At 36.4% G+C, this 20,948-nt stretch overlaps 1 long non-coding RNA gene across 1 annotated transcript in view; it reads left to right on the top strand.

Annotated features, from left to right (window-relative positions):
* Positions 1-20,512, top strand: part of LOC132242665 (uncharacterized) — a 483,370-nt gene extending 462,858 nt beyond the window's left edge. Inside the window, exon 3 of the long non-coding RNA XR_009454687.1 lies at positions 20,446-20,512. This is a non-coding gene — a long non-coding RNA (uncharacterized LOC132242665). The remainder of the gene's footprint in view (positions 1-20,445) is intronic.
* Positions 20,513-20,948: the final 436 nt, after the last annotated feature.

Raw genomic sequence — 20,948 nt, 5'->3', positions numbered from 1 at the left:
TGCTTGTTACTAACACTATGTTTCTTTTGCAAACACAACTGCGATGTTTTAATTCCTACAAATGTTATTGCTTGTCATTAATGCTTCTTCCACAAGTATAGTTAATAGACAAAAAATGCCTCAAATATACAGATGCTCAGAAAAGGAAAGGTTTTTTTGGTAGCTAATCTTGGAAACGGACTGGAAACAGAATTTAAAACCAGGGCCTGGGGTCTTAAATTCTATTCGGTCAGATTAACCACAAATGGTTACCCTTTCTTACGGGAAGCCGTCTTATACTGCCAAGCTTCTTAAGGGACCGAGGCTGTTAGAAATATAAGAGACAGCAACAGGTTGCTAGCTCAACTATTAGAGGCAAATTAAAAAGGCCAGACTTTTTCTACCCAAGACAGAAAAGGAGAAGAGCCTCCAATAAAGTCAGAGGCCTTCAGAATTTCCATGTGGAGTAAAAGGCCCCACATCCTGACAGTTGCATTATGATTGCAGGAAGGGCCTCTGTCCCAGGTATGGGAGGCGGCTTTGGGCTGTGGGTGAATGCAAAGTCCCCAGTTGGTGGCCATGGGACGCCATGGTGGTTAAGGTGTCATAAGGCCCTTGGAGTCTGGTCTATGACAGGAAGCTAAGGAACATAGATGACATACATGCCTCCCTCAGCTACTGAATCTCCCTCTTTTAAGGAAATAAAAGAGGATGAAAGGTTTTTAGGTTCTTCTCCCCAAAATCAATAGTAATATGATTTCCATTCCTACTTTGGCAAGAAACTTTATTCTGGGTTTTTCAAAGAAAGGACTATCTGTCTCTTAAATACTAATGCCTGGTCTCCATGAACTCTTATCTGAGCCATCTATTGGGAGGCAGATTCTGAGAAATAGATCTTATCTGAGCCTAAGGTATCTAAGTCAATCACTTTAATTCAGTTCACCTGTGGTTTGCTAAATCAGTGAACTTTACTGAATACCTGTCTCCATGAAAGTATGTCTCTTAACGTGTCAGTGTGTTTGCCTGTAAAGAAGCCTATGTTTATAAAAGTTATGGAATGTGTTTGCCAATCTTGGAAAAGTTAATTTGCTCACTTTTAGCTTTTTCTTCCTACTTTATCCCTCCAGAACTTGGCAATTCTTAATCAGAGAGTCATGGCAATATATTTTTTGCATAAATCCAATAAGATCAGTTCCTAACTAAGTAGTCTTATTAATCAAGACTTTGGAATGCCATGTCTAAGAGAGATTCCTGGACTCTGGATGTTACTAGAGATGCTTTAGAAATTGAGATTGACTCTGAGAGCTAATAAAAGTCAATCAAAAGGCACTTGAAAAAATGGCCTAATACCTTTCTTGGTCTCATGGTTATGGCAGTCTTCCAGGGAGGGAACAATGGTTGCTGTCCTAAAATATGGCAAGAAAAGAAACTCAAGACACCATCAGGGGACTTCCAGAGCTTGAGGACTTGACCCAAGCCTACAGGTGTTCCAGGCAAAGCCTGATGGCCACTGTGACTTGGCTTCTCTACCCCGAAGGCTGACTGACCACTAACGGTCAACCTAAAGATTCCTTGTGAAAATATCCAGCAAAGCAAATTTGAAAGGGCCTGTGTGATCAATTTGATTAATTGCTATTCTTACAATATTGCAAGAAGCACTGTCATTGTTACATAGGTATTTCTATTTAATGAGATTTTTGTAATCTGCATTTTTCTCTTTAAAATGTAGTGTGACTGGAGGATAGAAGTATGACTCTCTGACAGGAAGATATAAGTAAATATCACAATTACCAAGAAAAAAGTTTCAACCTATACCTGTGAACTTCTTCCTCCACCACTCACAATAGGGATTCTGATTCTTCACTACCCTACACCCTCAGCATCTGAATCTATCAATATTGCTGGTGGAAATGGCCCTCCAAAGACACTGCCACAGAAATGGAAGTGTAAAGGTGGCCAAAGGCGGAAGAGAATAAAATGAGACTAAAGCCATACTATGGCCCTTCCTGCCATTTCCGTTAGGGTCTGCCAAGTGGCTTCTAGAAGATTTAGAAACTTGCCTGCCTCAGTGACCAAATACAAACCTATCGAGACTTGAAGAGGAGTCAAAAAGTCTGGGCCGGAAACAAGAGAGCACTTAGGTCTGTGGTTTCAAGGTCAGGACAGATAGCGATGGTCACGGCTGAGAAGAGCAGGCCCACTTCAGCAGCAAAGGTGGCATAGGGTCCAGGGCAGAGCTGGAGCCTCTTTTGTCTCGTGTCAGCCTCGCCCACATAGTCCGTCATTCGTATTCCTTTATTCAAGACATTTGGCTTGAGGGCCTGCTCTACAAAAGCCACTGATCTTGGTACTGGGAGCACAAGAGCGACAAAAATTACAAAACCTCTTCCCTTATGGGAGTTATATTCTAGTTGAGGAAGAAAAAAAGTAGAAACATTAATAAGCAAATTATGGATAGTGATAAAAAATAAAGCAGAATAAGAGAAGTATATTGGGGAGATATGTAATTTTAAATAAAATGAGAAGGGAAGGTGATGGGCAAGGGAATGGGAAATGTTAGAGACAGAATGTTTTAGTTTTGTTTTTGTTTTTCTCTTATCCTGCTACTCAAACTGGGGGCAAAGTAGAGTGGAGGGCTCAAGCCACAGGTCAGAACACTTAGGATAAATAAATTGACTTACAGTTGGTAGATTTGTGTATAGTGTGATTAAATTGGCTTCTTAAAAGACGTGTGTGTGTGTGTGTGTGTGTGTGTGTGTGTGTAAAAGACTGGCAGTATGTATTACAAACTCTTAACTGTGTTATCTCTAGGGATCATGGTGAATTTATTGTCATTGTAGATTTCTTCCTTTTCCAGATTTTCTACAATCAACATAACCTATTTTAGTCAAGATGGGAATGACCTCAAAACATTGAATTCTGTTTACAAAGAAAAGAAAAAAAATAAAGTCACTGTCCTTTGCCATCTGATAATACTTGTATAATTGAGGTATCTAACCATAATGAGAGATTCTGAGTTCAGTTTATCTTTCTGTGTTCCTTCAGTAACAACCACTCCTTTTGAAAGATATTTTTATCCAGTTTTCTGTTATTTTTTTTTAAAATCCCAAATTTGTTGAACTTGAATCTTCCAATTTCATTTTTCTGATATTCAAAACCTAGCATCTTGCCAGGTTGACAGCGTCGAGTATCTGACAAATTTCAGTTTTGATGCACACTCACTGCCCCATACACAACACATCAACTGTGACACCTATCTTGGAGTTCCCTACCACCTTTTCGGGTGCTTTGTTCTGAAAACTTCGTGTGTGAATAAAATCTTTAAAGACATTCCGAAGAACTGCCATTTGAAATATTGAACGTGGCCAGCTGCTGCGTTGTAGAGATTTATTTGCAAGTATTACCGTTGCCACCAAACAAGCAGAGCTGAGAACCAGGTCCCGGAGTTTTTAACTCCGGGAGAGAGAAGTGGTGTACAAGCTGAAACAGCCAGGGATGCCACTTCTTTGAGGTGATACCATTTGATGTTAATAGAACATCTTGTGCTCCCTTAACCCTCTGAGAACCATACAAATATGCTGATGAATGTATGAGCTTGGAATGACATTCTATTAGCCTGTTGATCTTTCCCTTAACTTGTGGTCGTACACAAGATTTTCAAAAGCTCATTTTGTTAATCCTGTTGAAAATTTGAACGATTTATGCACCTGCAAAAATGTACATAATATTTAATAAGTTTAATATATAGCATATTGGTAATCCACACTTTCCACTAATAATTATGAATACCTTACAAATTGTTCATCTTTTTTCTGTCATGAAGTTTTTAAAATTGAGATACAATTGACATATAAATTATATTAGTTTCAGGTGTACCTATGATTTAATATTTGTATATTTTGCAAAATAACTACCACAGGAAGTCTAGTTAATGTCTATCTCCACACACAGTTACAATTTTTTTCTTGTTTTGAGAACTTTTAATATCTACTAGTACTCTCTTAGCAATAAAACAGTATTATGAATTATAGTCACATACTGTACAATATATCTCTAAGACTTACTTATTTTATAACTGGAAGTTTGTACCTTTTGACTACCTTCACCCATTTCACCTGTTCCCCATCCCACCAGATGTCTTTTTTTTTTTTTCAAGTTTCTTTTAATGAGAACTCTACTAATAAATATACAACCAGGGTGACATATTTTGGACAATTGAGAAATGTTTCTTGTAAATATGTTAGGACTCAGATTGGGGTTAGAATCCTGAATCTTCCAACTAATCCCTTTTCACTTTCAGAGTTTCATCCAAAGGAGCTTGTACACAGGAATGTTAGCCAATGGGAAACATTACCACTTCAATAAATAAGAACTCAATGCAAGGCTCTGGCAATCGAGGGCCTGGGATTCATTTAGGAGACCTAATTGAGCTTCCTAGTTAGCTTTTCTATTCTTAAGCTACATTTGCTAGAAAACTTTCAGCAGAGTTTGAGTCCGCTTACCAACTAAAAAATCAAGCAGGTAAAAAAGAATAGTGTAAATTATAGAAGATTTGAATAACAATTAACTAACAAACCAGTTTGATGAAATTGGTATATATAGAACAATGCACTCAACAATGACAGAATTGATATCTTTTTCAAGTATAAATGCAGTATGTAGCCCAAATTAAAAATATGTTGTATAATTTTAAAATCTCAAACAAATCAGATTAATTTAATTTATTCAGAGACCTTTTCTGACCACAATGGAATTACACTGGGATTCCAAAATATATAACAAAAATATCACTAGGAAAAGACCCAAATTATAGAAAATTAAGCTTTCAATAAAATTAAATACCCATTCATAATTAAAAACAGACCTACTTTTAAAAACTTTAAAAGCTGGTAATAGGAAAAAACTTCCTTCAACTTATAAAGACTGTCTATAAAAACACCTATTGCGAATATCATAAGTTATTATAAAGCTTTCCTTCTGAGGTTGGGAATGAGACAAAGATCAATATTATACTGGCTTCATAGAGAGTGCATATATAGCATTTTTTTCCCCAAGAAAGAAATAAAACTATCATTATATAAAAATAGAGTATATTTCTTTATGCCTTTTAAAATTATATTTTCATATTTTCATAAGCAATAATAAATAAATCATAAAGTTTTAATATTAAGCCATTTGAAATAATAAACAAAAGCAGGACATTTCTAGGAGTAAATCTAACTAAAATGTCCATACCTCTACAGAGAAAACCACAGAACATTACTGAGTAAAATTAAAGAAAATCTAAATTAATGAAAGCATATGAATTTTCATGTTAGAAGAGTTGCTATTATAAAAATTTTAATTTTCCAAAAACTGATATACAAATTCAGCTTAACCCCAATGAAAATTTTAGTAATTTTTTGTGTGTCAACTAGGTGGTTTTAAATTTTTTGTGGAAGTGGAATGGGCCTAATATAATCAACACAATTATGAACAACAAAAATAATAATAAAATTAAAGACCTCATTATACCAAAAATCAAGACTTGCTAAGCTGTAATAATAACAGCAGTATGATACAGGTACAGTGTAGACAATTTATAGAGTCCAGCAATAGATCAGTCTAAATATAGTCACTGATTCACATACTGCAATGCAGTGAAAGAACAGTATTTTCAATAAGTTATCCTGGGTCATTTGGATTCCATAGGGAGAAAAAAAATGAATTTTGATTCCTTCCTAGCTCACATCATAGCCAAGAATAAATTAGAGGTGAATTTTCTAGCTCTAAACTTAAAAAGTAAAACCATAAAATTTCTAGAAGACAACATAAGAGTTTGGAGAGGCAGGAATTTCTTAAACTCCACCCTCAAAAATCACTAGACATAAAGAAAAAATAAGTTATAAACAAGACCATATTAAAATTAACACTTTTATTTATCAAAAGAAACTTTTGGAAGAAAAGAGCACAAGCCACAAAGTATAGGAAGTTACATGTGTTATCAATATTCAGCAAAAAATATAAAAAACAAATAGAAATCATATCTTGCTGGTTGGAGAGTACAATCATTTTGGAAAATTGCTTAGCAGTTCCTACTTTAACTTGAACTTCAGTTTCACTCCAAATACCCAACAGAAATGTATATTTCAGGGTAATACTGTTATTAATAGCAAAATATTGTAAGTAATCTAATTGGACATTAATATTAAAATGGTTAAATAAATGTTGGTATATTTAAATATGAATACTGTACAGAAATAAAAATGGCTATTTTAAAAATAAGAATGCTATCTTTAATAATCAATAGCTTTCTAGATTTTATTAAATATGATGTGTATGTGAGCAACAAAATTATCTTGGTACTGTTTTGTGAGTTTAATAATAACTTAGCATTTATATAGTTTCAGTGGCATCTAATACCTTTAAGAGTTTATTCTCTTTCATGAAGGATTGTAGATCACTTATGTCTTACAGGCACTTAGATCACTGGAATCAGAGTTGCTGTGGAACAAACAGTCACAAAATATTGAAGCATATTTAGCTTTCTTTCATCTCAGTGAGGCTTGATTCTAATTTAAAATAATTATATTTTTCTATGTGTTCTGGTTTTGCTATAAAGTGCATTTCACACTTTGAGATTCAAAAAATAAAATAATTTAAAATATATAAATATATTATTTTTACTTTTATGGGAAGTCAGTTTCTCTTTTTAAAAACATATTTTTATTGATTTTAGAGAGGAAGGGGAGGGAGAGAGAGATAGAAACATCAATGAGAGAGAATTGTTTTTTTTTTTTTTAATTTTTTTTTTATTGCTTAAAGTATTACAAAGGGTATTACATATGTATCCATTTTATCCCCCCGCCCTAGACAGTCCCCTAGCCTCCCCTATCACCCAGTGTCTTATGTCCATTGGTTATGCTTATATGCATGCATACAAGTCCTTTAGTTGATCTCTTACCCCCCTACCTCCTGCCCCCCAACCCTCCCCGGCCTTCCCGCTGCAGCTCGACAATCTGTTTGAGGCAGCTCTGCCTCTGTATCTATTATTGTTCAAAAGTTTATAATGGTCTCTATTGTCCACGAATGAGTGAGATCATGTGGTATTTTTCCTTTATTGACTGGCTTATTTCACTTAGCATAATGCTCTCCAGTTCCATCCATGACGTTGCAAATGGTAAGAGTTCCTTCCTTTTTACAGCAGCATAGTATTCCATCGTGTAGATGTACCACAGTTTTCTAATCCATTCATCTACTGATGGGCACTTAGGCTGTTTCCAGATCTTAGCTATGGTGAATTGTGCTGCTATGAATATAGGGGTGCATATATCCTTTCTGATTGGTGTTTCTGGTTTCTTGGGATATATTCCTAGAAGTGGGATCACAGGGTCAAATGGGAGTTCCATTTTCAGTTTTTTAAGGAAACTCCATACTGTCTTCCATAGTGGCTGCACCAGTCAATGAGAGAGAATTGTTGATCAGCTGCCTCCTGCACACCCCCTATTGGGGATCCACTCCCCCAGCTCTGACTGGGAATGGACCGCCTGGTTCATAGGCTGATGCTCAACCACTGAGCTCCACTGGCTAGGCCATTGCCTCTCTTTTTACATGGTGACTAGATCAACATGTATCCCACCATAAGGTAGAGAAGAGAAAATCCATAACCTCACAAAAACCAATCAAATAAGGCCATGTCAAAATAAAATTAAGCAGGGTGATTCTCTTCCACAACTGGTTTAAGTTTACAAACTGTAGAAGTCACAAGGTTCCTTTCAGCCTTCTACCTTTCTCTATTCTTTACCTGAAGAAAGAAGCCTAAAGATTCACATGTGACTTAGGTCAAGCAGGACGCCCAGGCATGCTGCATGGCACTTCCAGGTTGGAGAACTGATTGGGAGAAGAACTAGTGAATTTTCTTCATTTACCAAAATGTTTCCTCACATGACTTTCTTTGGTTTTAACCTTAGTGGTCTCAGCGTTACTCAATTAACAAGACAGCCCTAGGCCCACCCCCGCTCTCTTTTCTTTCTTTCTTTCTTTTTTCCTATATAAACTCTTACCCTGGCTTGAAATATTCTTACTTCTTTGGTAGTTTGCTGTTTGTGCAAATCCATCCTTCCTCCTAGGTCCACTGTAAGTCATATTTCTGATCTCTCTTTAGCCTGGACGAAAGATGCCTGAAGCAGGGATTACATCCCCAGTCAGTGTCCACAGGTAGGATAGGCAGTAAAGAGACATTCTCTTTTTTGTGTTTCTTTAAGATTGAGGAAACCCTTTCTCAGAAACACCAGTCCCTCCCATCTCACCTCATCCTCAAACTAACTTGGCCTTTTCCCTCCTCGACCCAAATTGCATTGAATTGCCTGCCTCAGTAAACCAAGGGCAGCGGGCAGGCTCGAGGGATGAGGGATTCCTCAGGACTCCCCTGAAAAGCGTGGCCACAGGATGAGTGAGGACAGGTGCACCATCCACCTGGTCCACTGTACTTCCCGACCAGTTGGTAAGTGTGTCACTCTCTCTTTGTGCTACTTTGCCCTAGCCCTTCCGCAGCCTGTCGCCATCCCCCAGTAGGTAGGCCTTGTTCCACCGCTGGAATCAGCGTTTATGCCTAGTTGTGGAATTGAATGACAAGTGATTATTCTCATCACACTTTTCAGCAGTGGTGACTGAGTCTTTCCAGAGCTAATTAACCTAACAAGCCCATAAAGGGCCAATAGTCTTAACTGCAAGAATGTACTGCTTCTGACTCCTTTTCTTCTGATACATGTTTTGATTATTAACCCGGGCTCCTGAAAAGGACATATGCATTTCCTCTTACTTATCACACCAATTCTGGGACGGCAAACAGGCTCATAGTTTCATTTTTGTAGCCAAAGCACACCATGATTTTTTTTTTTTTTATAACATGCAGCTCAACTCAATTAATTGTTCTAGTTACAGTTCTCCTAATTTTTATCCAACTGATTAACTAAAGGATAATCCAAATACATTTAAAATCATAAATCTTTTATGATTTGGGATACTTTATACAAATTTACATTTGGCGGTGCTAATGTAAAGCAAATATAAAAAATGATTAAAAATTCTTAGGATAAGAAAGAAAAACCATTGGATTATTTCATAGATTCAAGCACCAATAATAAACTGCTTTAAACAGAAATATTTTGATCATCATTTTTAAAAATAACTTTTTGGGAAATGTCCAAGAAAAACTGTGGAAGTGGGTCAAGAATGTGTGCACAAAACATTTGTATTCTTTACTGTGTAAACACTAATTTATTTATTGAAATACTATACTATTAAATATTAACTGAATAAATTAGCATTTTCCAAAATCATTAATATGTTTTGTGGCAATTGTTTTCCATGTCTGTTGCCAATTGTTTGCTAAGTATTTATTCACCAGGCACTACCCCCCGAGTTTAATCTATCTGTGCAGATATTATTTGCAAAGATAGTGAAGTAAAAGGCTTTTGAATCATTGAACTTTCATTAAACTACAGGGCTCCTATTTTCCAATTATCATATTTTAAAGATGAGTTTAAAAAGAAGTTTAATGACTTGCCCACGTCCTTGGAATTAGCATTATCTGTTACATAAGTAAAAAAAAAAAAAAAAGAGTTTGTTTCATATGTGTAGGACAGGTTACTCATTAGAATTTAACTTCTTTGGAAGAATTTGGTGGGCTAGGGCAAGTTTCATAAATCGAGGGGGGAAACCCACATTCTTGACATTTTGTTTAAATACTCATGGTGCTTTAGAAAATTTCATCAAGTTAAGGAAAAGAAAGGAAGGCGTTCCCACACAGACGCAGTATAAAACCAAAGAGTGATTTATTTGTAAAGTTTATGGCCTGTTCATTTGCCCTACAATTCTCAGCACCACTTGCAGGACAAGCTAAATGCAAACAATAAATAAGCAAGAAGACAGGTAAGTAGAAACAGCAGAAGTAAAAAAAAGGACACTCTGCTGAGAGCATTAAAACCATCCTCCCCACTGGAAAAGGAGCAGAACACATTCAGAATGTGAGATTATGCGGCTACACGATGCTCTGCTCTCCCAGGTAATATGTAAATGAGAGGCAGCATCTAGAGGTGACTTCCTCTGAAAATCTTAATCAGTCTCTCTCTGTTTCAGATTTAAAGTACAAAGCATACATTTTCTCTCTCATTTCTCTCCTTTGGTTCTTTCTCCAGTGTTCTTACACAATACATAAATAGGAGTATGATCCCCGTGTAATTTAATGTCATTTTCAGGTGTATCATATTTATGCTGAAAAGAATCATGTCTTTTTCTGGTTCCACAGGCCAATGTACCAAAAAATTTTGGTATTTTATTACAGGAATTCTTTGTGAGACATAATCTTTATTCTGTGTAACTCAGTGAACACATTAAATGGTTGGGAATGTTCCAGGTAGAAAATTTTCCACAAAACTTCCAACGAATTTGGGGTGCTGATTTCTAAGTGCATAATTAACATAATTAACAACTAAAATTGCCCACCTGACATTACCACCTATCATAATTTGAAGCCCACATCAATGTGAGAGGAGTTAGATACATTTTTGGTTTTTAAGATTTGTTTTATATTTTTCCAAGTTAAATATAACAGCCAGGAACTATTTTACCCATTTTAACTTCCATATTAGATGCTGATAAAAAAAGCATCCTTATTTTGTCATGATTTGGTTTCATGATAGTAGTTATGCAGACACTTTGAAATTCCTCTCAACAACAGAAGTTTTATTTTTTTCTTTATGAAAAACACTGTAAAATAGATCTTAACTATTAAAAAAATGCATTTTTCCTCATTTTTTTCTTTCTTGACTTGCTTATATGCAAACATGATTTTAGCACAGTTTAAGTCAGGAATCATACTCTTTTTCATCCTTTTTTCACTGGCATAATTTTGTAAATTTTACTCCATATACTCATAATTACCAGATGAATTAATTCTAGCAAAAATTGAATATCAAATGTTTTATACAGATGATCTTCATTCCCTCATAATTATTGTCTTAGTGATTGCATAATATTCTAACACATTTTTTACCATAATTTAATTATCCATTTTGTGATTAGTGGACATTTGCACTGATTTCCATTTTCTACCTTAGTAACCTTTCAGTAAACATCTATAATAATAGAAGCGTAATATGCTAATTAGACCGGATGTCCTTCTGGATGACCTTCCAGACAAAGCTGGGGCTGCCAGGGCCAAGGCAAGCCACCTGGATCCCGGGTGCCAGAGGGAAGCTGGTGCCAGCAGCCAGGGGAAGGAAGAACTACTCTTGCACAAATTTTGTGCATTGAACCTCTAGTATATACATAATAGACCTTTTCATCTTTAAATTTTTCCTTAGGTTATATTTCCAGGATATTTATGGACCAAATAGCATTTTTGTCTCAATAAATATATTGCAAAAATGTTTTCTATTTTAAATTGTCACTAGCAATTTTTGAGTTTTGTAGTTTTCCACATCTCCATTAACATTGGGTCTTATCATTTTTTACTATTTTTTCCTAACATTTTAAATGGTACCTAATTGGTTTTTTAAAAAATATTTTGCATTATTTTATATATTTAATAATTAATGAAAGTTAATTTTTTTATGTCTTGGATAAATTGTAGTACAGGTTATTTTAATGTAAATTTGTTGAACACCTGCTACACACCAAGTGTTGTGCTGGGGGCTGAGAGGTAAAAATGACAAATAATGGATGATTTGTACTTTGAGGAGTTTACTGAATAGGCCAGTGATGGCGAACCTTTTGAACTCAGCGTGTCAGCATTTTGAAAAACCCTAACTTAACTCTGGTGCCGTGTCACATATAGAAATCTTTTGATATTTGCAACCATAGTAAACCAAAGACTTATGTTTTTGATATTTATTTCATATATTTAAATGCCATTTAACAAAGAAAAATCAACCAAGAAAATGAGTTTGCGTGTCACCTCTTACACGCGTGTCATAGGTTCGCCATCACTGGAATAGGGGATGTATCAATGTCCTTTATTATTTTATAATGAAAAGTTATTTCTTTCTCTTCTTGACAATAAATTGACATTTGCATAGTACCTACCTTTTTTTTTGAAGAGTATATTTTTAAACATAATCTACACACACATTTTGAGAATGTTTTTAAATACATAAACATTTCTTAGTTTTCTTTAAAAATATTTGTGCTATAACAATATCCTTACACATATCTCCTTGTTCTTATGTGAGTTTTTTTTTTTTTTTGTAAATATATGCCTTAAATTGGAATTGATGAATTGCAAAGTATTAGATTTCATTTTTTTTGGATACTACAAAGTAATTGCATCTATTTACACTCACACCAACAGTAAATGAAAATTCTTATTTTCTGAAATTGTCAGACTTTATTGCCAATTGGATGTATGACAAATGGTATTGTTATTTCTATAAGTGGGAATTAACATCTCTTCAAATGTTTATTCTTTATTTCCTCTGCCTACAAACTGCCTAGTATATAACTGGACCAGTTTTTTAAATTAGATTCTTTACATAATGTTAATGATAATGATGCTCTGATCATGTTTATTAACTTTTACTATGCAGAGCAGCCATGGGAGGGGTGGGGTGGAGGGGTAGGCCTGGGTGAAAAAAGTGAAGAGATGTAGCAAAAAAAATTATTTTTACTTTGCTGAATTTACCATGAATGAAAACTACATAACAGAATGCCTATTGACAAACAAGAAGAAATGTCATTCTTGGTGGAATGGAATGTGCGCGTGAATAGGGTACAAGCTCTTTGATAAGTTGTTTAGTAAGGCGTGCGATAGGAAAGGTTGAGACCCACTGATAAGGATAGATCAGAATACATATGCAATTAATTATTTCTAATTAGAAAAACACTCCAAAGAGTAAGACATAACTTTTAAAATGTTAAAAATTAAATACACGTTGTCACAAGTAATCATGTTGAGTGCTGCTTTTCCTGATGGGGTGTAATCAGTATGTGATGGGCAAACACACTAAGTTGGCATCAGAAGTCCTGCATTTGAGTTCCTGCTCTGCCTCTTATTAGCTATGTGATGTATGTGAAATTTTTAATTTTCAAGTTCTATTTACATGGAGCACATTATTAGAATCTAGGACAATCATGGAATTGTAGGTACACTATCAGGATAGAGGAATCCTCATATGTTACCTCAAGTAAATGAAATGTGCAGAATATTTTAAGTATTTTTGATATTTTCTCCGTTTGGGGCTATAATGAATAAAGCTTCTATGAACACTTTTTGTGAATAGATTTTTTGTTAGATATTAAAATATTTAATGTTTTCTATTTCATTAGATTTTCAACTTTTTCTGTCTCTGACACAGTGCTAACTTCTGGCCCAGTATTCAATTAGAATTCTCATCTATTTCTTTAGTAACATCTAATGTTATTCTGATTTCTTTTGTTTTTAAAGCATTGAAAAGTTTTTTCTGAACATCTTAAGAGCATACACTGATTGAATTTTTGTTGTTGTTTAATGAATGGGGAGAGGGGAATAGAGCTCTTTTAATAACATATGACCATAGAAATACCTGTAGCAGAGTGGTCATTGCATTTTTTCCCATTATAGCTCCAAATTTTGGGGAAATTATCCATCAATAAAAAAATGAATAACTACATCATGGTATATTCATGAAATGAAATGCAATTAAACAATTAAAAGGAACATATAACATAGCTGAATCTCATAGATATGATGTTGAGTGGAAGAAACCAGGCACAAAAGAATACATACTAGATACCTTTTATTTTTATGAAATTTTAGAATGGGCAAAAACTAAGTTATGGTGATAAAAGTCAGAACATTTGTTATCTCTGGGAATGGAAAGGTAGGGATTGGGTATGATCATGAAGGAAAGATATGAGGTACTAAAAGTATTTTATATTTATGTGGATGAAGGTTAATCTAATGTATACTTATGGAAATATGTACCTAGTTGTATACTTAAAATTATATTTGTATATTTCACTATTTGTATGTCATCTTTCAATTTCATAAGCTTTTCTTTAATAAACAGAAAACTTTTCATTATTCCTCTTTTTTTATCAATATTACACCTAAATTCAAATTTATTTATTCATGTTACCTATATTCCTTCAAAAATAATTGATTACTTCCATGGAAGCTGTATAGCATGTCAGGAGTTGAAGACCTAACAGTGAATGGGTTATCCATGGTTGCTGCCCTCGGACAGCTCCCAGCTTAGAAGGAAAGACAGCTGTGGACTAAGTACTTATAAAATAATGAGTGTACCAAAGGGATTGTGAAACCCAGGGTACTAGGCTAATTTGGGAGGTCAGAAAAAGAAGTACCAGTTAAGTGGGACAGCAAAAATGAGCTGAATATAACTAGATGAGGAATGCTTGCTAGAGGAAATAGCATATGCAAAAGCCCCGAGGCAAGAAAATGTTCCCAGCATTGAAACAGATGCTTGTTGAGCAGGGCGAGTCAGGGGAGAGTGGCTGTAGAGGTAAGTGGGGGCCAGAGAGGTATTAAGTCAGTTGGCGAGAAGAGTGCAGCTGTGCTGATACCCATGACAATTCCAAATTATGAGTTATTTCAAATTTGCTTAGAGCTGCTGAAGTCTTATATCACTGTCAACACCCTATTGATTATTTTATAGTGGTTGTCCAGTATTGAAAAAAAAATCCAGATTAACATGGACAAATGGTTTTTAATAGCTTGCCTAACAATTCTAGGAAACTTTATAATTAAATGGAGATGGCAGGAGATGGTTTAGTCCAAGTTTGAAAAACAACAGCAATAAGAACTGAGTTAAATGACAGCATGGACTTCACAAGGCTTGTTTAGTAAGGATTGCACTGTGTCAGTTTCAGATATGTGAGTAAATTACACATGCATGTATTTAAAAGACCTTTAAAATAATATTGTAATGAAATTTATGTGGAAACCTCGAAGCGCTCGGTTTGAAAACCGTAAGTATAGCCAAAGGATTCTGGGTTGAACTCTCATCCTAAGCCTGTCCAGACAAACTTGGGCAAGTCACAACTTTTGTTTAAATCATTTATAAAATGACGTCTGCTTTGCATTCCCGCTGTACTGGTCTCAGGGCAGACTCTGTTGGTCACCTGCCTTGTTCGGAGAACACCCAGTTTCCTTCAGACAGCATTGTGGCCTTGACTGGTCAAAGTCTAGCAAGCTAATCTCATTCCTCTGCCCGGGTGCTCACTTACCTAGCCTCCCTTGCAGCTCAAAATATCCTTCTGACACTGTCCTATGCAATTAGTTATAGAGGAGAAATCTCTAGAATGCTTCTGAGGAAAATTTTCTTCTCTTATAGAAATAGGGAGAGACCCTGAAAAGAAACCCACTTTCTTCTAACTGCTATCATGTGAGGTTACTTTCTTGGCGCTACTGCAACCATTAGTAGTATGAGGAGAAAGGTAATAAGAGTACAGCTTACCCTGCACGTCAGCATCGTGGAGCTGCTGTATCACCATTACCACCATCTTGTTATGTGAAAATAATAAATAAAATGTCTCTATCATCTCAGTTACTATTAGGTAGTCTATTAACTGCAGCCAGAGCCACCTCAATTGCTATATTGTGACATGAAGACTTTCCAAATCGAGTGGCTGAGTGATTAGCTAGTCTCAGAGGATCTCACTCTGTCCTCCTTCTCTGGATCCAGTAGTAATATCACTGTCTAGGTGCCACTGGTTTTTAATAAATAATTTCAGTCACTAAACTTATTTGGGAATAAATGTGATAGAATAGAAATCACTTGAAACTTGGAGCCTGCGAAACATAAAATCGAATCCAAATTCTACTACTTAGTAATTGTATGACCTTGAACAACTACCTTAGTCTTTCTGAGCCTCAGTTTCCTCATCTGAAAAATAGGGAAAACAGTAGACCCTATCTCAGAAGATTATTTTTTAAAAATATATTTTATTGATTTTTTTTTTCAGAGAGGAAGGGAGAGGGATAGAGAGTTAGAAACATCAATGAGAGAGAAACATCGATCAGCTGCCTCCTGCACACCCCCTAATTAGGATGTGCCCACAACCAAGGTACATGCCCTTGACCGGAATCGAACCTGGGGCCTTTCAGTCCGTAGGCCAATGCTCTATCCACTGAGCCAAACCGGTCAGGGCATCAGAGGACTATTAAGCATGAAATCACTTAATATATATAAGATGCTTAGAACACTATATTATACATTAAAAATGCTTTAAAGGGTTTACTACCCTTTTTCTCCTCTTCATCATGATTATTACCTCTTTTTCCATGATTCAGAGACCTATACTATAGTATTAAACAGGTCTATGCTATGCCAAATTTCATTCTAGAGCAAATAGTGCCATGGAAGTCTAGTGATTTCACTGTCCTCATGTGATCGCACTTACTGATCTCTTACAGGTGCTTGTGCTAAGAGTTCACCAGCTGCTCTGAGTTTGGAGGATGTCCTTCCAAACTTTAGGCCACTCCCACGGGAATCTGGCCACCACTTATGTGTCCAGTGCTATGTACTAGGTTAGGTGCGAGTAGGTGGGCCTGGTACGCATTTTCATTATAACTGAATCCAAGAGGCTGGTAAATATGCTCTCTTTTCTATAGTTTAGAAAATCAAAGCTCAGAGGAAGAGCTTGCTTCAAGGTCCACAGACAGTACACGCCAAAAGGAGTATCAACCGGGCCTGATAAATAATAAAGTGCAGGATACTGCACCAGAGAAAGAGCACCAGGCTTGATGGTAGTGGATGAATGATGGGAAGGGACAGCTCAGAGAGAGGATAATATGGTCACCCACCACTGGCTTAGATGACTGCCACCACCTTAAAGGTGTGAATGGATAGAGCAGAAAGCAAGAGAATGGGGCTTTCCATGATGGATTGGGGTCCTTCATTTTGAGCAGATGTGAATACTAGAAAGCCTTTTCTCAAGCTCACCTCTTTCCTTCCCTGTTTTACTCTTCGTCTTCCTTCTCAAACCTCAAATCAGTAGCCAAGCAAAATACAGGAGAGTGAAACTTACAGCCATTTCTGAATGCAAATAGATTCTTTTGAGGTTGGAAATATTTATAGTCATTTACTTTTTAGATGTTTTAAAGTTGATTTTTAGAGAGAGATAAAAATGTCAATGTGAGAGTGAAACATTGATAGGCTGCCCCCCCATGCCCCCCCACCTCCACATCCTCCCCCCACCTTACCAGGGATTGAGTTCAAAATGCAGGCATGTGAACTGACCAGGGATTCAACCCGAAACCTTTCGGTACATGAGATGAAGCCCAACCAATTGAGCAACACTGGTCATGCTGTAGCCATGATTGACAAGTATTGCAGGAGTCCCAATAGCTTCTAACTTATTTAATAAATGTATTAATTAAACTGATGGAAATAGATTCTTTTTGCACAGATATTTAAAGCAAATGGAATGGAAAGGAAATGAAGCGATGGATACAGAATAAGATCAAGCATGATGTGGTTGTTTTCATACAATTTTTTTTCATGGTAACATATGAAAGATAATTAGATCAAAGGAGTAGCTAGGGAGGACTAATTTTTAAGACCAATAAATAACCAAAGCAGAAAGTGCCTCTCCTGTGTGAGTGGTGATTTTCTAACAGGTTATCCCAGGGACCCACAGTCACGGAGTTGAGATGTAAAGTACAAGACTTAGTTCAGTTACACATTTTTGAAAGTGACCGATGAACAATATATCTTAGAAAGTTGAAGAGGATTCTTGTGGTGAAAACTCTTGAGGTTATGGGGGTGGTACCGATCTTCAAGTCCTCTAATTTGCGCAAATATATAAACCACACACCCTGCCAGTAGCCAGAGGAGGGAGAGGCTTACTCTGCATACCTTAGGGCAGCGGTTCTCAACCTGTGGGTCGCGACCCTTTTGTGGGTCGAAGGACCCTTTCACAGGGGTCGCCTAAGATGATCGGAAAACACACATATAATTACATATTGTTTTTGTGATTAATCACTATGCTTTAATTATGTTCAATTTGTAACAATGAAAATATATCCTGTATATCAGATATTTACATTATGATTCATAACAGTAGCAAAATTACAGTTATGAAGTAGCAACGGAAATAATTTTATGGCTGGGGGTCACCACAACATGAGGAACTGTATTAAAGGGTCGCGGCATTGGGAAGGTTGAGAACCACTGCCTTAGGGTCTAATTGATTCTTTCCTCTTCCATCAAGTTATAGTTTTTAAAATTCAGTGACCTGGCAGATATGAGGTGATAATCTCATTGCGGCTTTAATTCGCATCTTTCTGATAATCAGTGATGTTGAACATTTATTCATATGTCTATTGGTCATCTGTATGTCCTCTTCAGAGAGGTGTCTATTGAGGTCTCTGGTCCATTTTTCATTGGGTTGTTTGTCTTCTAGGTGTTGAGTTGTATAATTTTTTCATATGTTTGCGATATTAACCCCATTATCAGATATACCATTGGCTATTATGTTCTCCCATACAGTGGGTTCCATTTTTATTTTGTTGACGGTTTCTTTTGCTGTGCAGAAGTTTTTAGTTTGATGAAGTTCCATTTGTTTATTTTTTTCTGTTCTTTCCCTTGCCCTAGGGCAGTGGTCGGCAAACTGTGGCTCGCGAGCCACATGCGGCTCTTTGGCCCCTTGAGTGTGGCTCTTCCACAAAATACCATGTGCGGGCATGCACGTACAATGCGATTGAAACTTTGTGGCCCATGCGCAGAAGTCACTGTTTTGTGGAAGAGCCACACTCAAGGGGCCAAAGAGCCTCATGTGGCTCGCGAGCTGCAGTTTGCCAACCACTGGAATGTATCAGCAAAAATATTGTTATGATGTCTGAGATTTTACTACCTATATACTCTTCTAAGATTTTTATGGTTTTGAGATTTATATGTAAGTCTTTTTATTCATTTTGAGTTTATTCTTGTGTATGGTATAATTCTCTGATCTAGTTTTATTTATTTGCATATACCTATCCAATTTTTCCAACACCATTTATTGAAGAGACTGTCTTACCTCCTTTGTCAAATATTAATTGAGTATAATGGCTTGGGTTGATTTATGGGGTCACAGTTCTGTTCCTTTGTTCTATATGCCTGTTCTTATGTAAGTACCAGGCTGTTTTGATTACAATGGCCTTGTAGTATTGTTCGATATGTATTATGATACCTCCAACTTTGTTCTTCTTTCTCAAGATTGCTGATGCTATTTTAGGTCAGTTTTTGTTCCATATAAAATTTTGGAATATTTGTCCTAGATCTGTGAAATATGCCACTGGTATATGAATAGGAATTGTGTTGAATCTATACATTTTAATGATGTTAATTCTTCCAGTCCATGAAAACAGTATATGCTTCCATTCATTTGTATCTTCCTCAATTTCTTTCTTCAATATCTTATCATTTTCTGAGTACAGTTCCTTTACGTTATTTCTTAAATGCATTTCTATGTACCTTACTTTTTGTTGTTGCAATAGTATATGGGATTGTTTTCTTAGTTCCTCTTTCCGATAGTTCATTATCAGTGTATAAAAATGCCACCAATTTGTAGCGTAAGAACAGGCCTATAAATCAATCGAATAGTACAGAGAGCCCAGAAATTAACCTACATATATGTGCTCAATTAATATTTGACAAAGGAGGAAAGAGCATACAATGGAGTAAAGATATTCTGTTCACTAAATGGTGCTGGAAAAATGGACAGGTACATGCAAAAAAATCAATAAACAAGTGCTGGTGAGGATGCGGAGAAAATTTCTGATGAGAATGCAAGACTGTTGCAGCCACTGTGAAAAAACAGTGAGGGGTTTCCCCCAAAACTAAAATGATGCCTTCTGACTCAGTGGTCCCATTTCTAGGAATATATGCTAAGAATCCTAATACACCAATTCAATAGAATATATGCACCCTTATGTTCATAGCAGCATTATTTATAATATCAAGATCTGGAAACAGCCCAAGTGGATAAAAAAAAAAGCTGTGATACATTTACTCAATGGAATACTATGTGGCCATAAAAATAAGGAAATCTCACATTTGCAACAGCATGGATGGACCTGGAGAAATAAGCAAGTCAGAGAAAGACAAATACCGTATGATCTCACTCATAAGTAGAATCTAGTGAACAAAGTAAACTGGAGAACAAAACAGAACAGGGGCATGGATATGTGCAAGACTGACAGCAACAGAGAGGAGAGGAGAGGAGGGGGGACAATGGGTGACGGGAGGTGAAGGGATTAGCCAAAGAACACATATGCACAGGCAGAGGGGTGCAGGGAGTGGGTGGAGGTGGACAAAGGGGGGGGGTGGGGGAGAATGGGGACATCTGTAATAATGTCAACAATAAAAATAAAGTAAGTCTAGCCCTGGCCTGTGTGGATCACTGGCTGAGCATTACCCCAGGCACAAAAGGTTGCTAGTTTGAATTCTGAATTTTCAGGCTCAAACCCCAGTAGGGGGCATTTGGGAGGCAGCCAATTGATAGTTATCTCTCACATTGATGTTTCTCTCTCTCTCTCTCTCTCTCTCTCTCTCTCTCTCTCTCTCTCTCCCTCTCCTTCTCTCTCTCTCTAAAAAAAAATCAATAAATAAAAACATATTTTTAAGTGTCTATTTTGTCTGAAAAAAAAAATTCAGTTGATCTAACCAAAACCTCTCAATTTCCCTTCAAATATACTGACCAGTCCCACCCATTTCTGTCTCCACCCTCTTCACAATGTCATTTGTTTAGCAATTTTTTTTTTACGCATTGCTGTGTAAACCAGACTCAATAGAGGTATCTGTTCTTTTTCTAAAATATATTTTTATTGATTTCAGAGAGGAAGGGAGAGGGAGAGAGAGAGAGATAGAAACATCATTCATAGGAGAGAATCATTGACCGGCTGCCTCCTGCATGCCCCACACTGAGGGCCAAGCCCACAATCGAGGCATGTGACCTCCTGGTTCATAGGTCAACACTCAACCACTGAGCCATGCTGGCTGGGCAGG

Source organism: Myotis daubentonii, chromosome 10, assembly GCF_963259705.1.
Source record: "Myotis daubentonii chromosome 10, mMyoDau2.1, whole genome shotgun sequence".
NCBI lineage: Eukaryota > Metazoa > Chordata > Mammalia > Chiroptera > Vespertilionidae > Myotis > Myotis daubentonii.
This window is presented reverse-complemented; position numbering and strand designations above follow the sequence as displayed.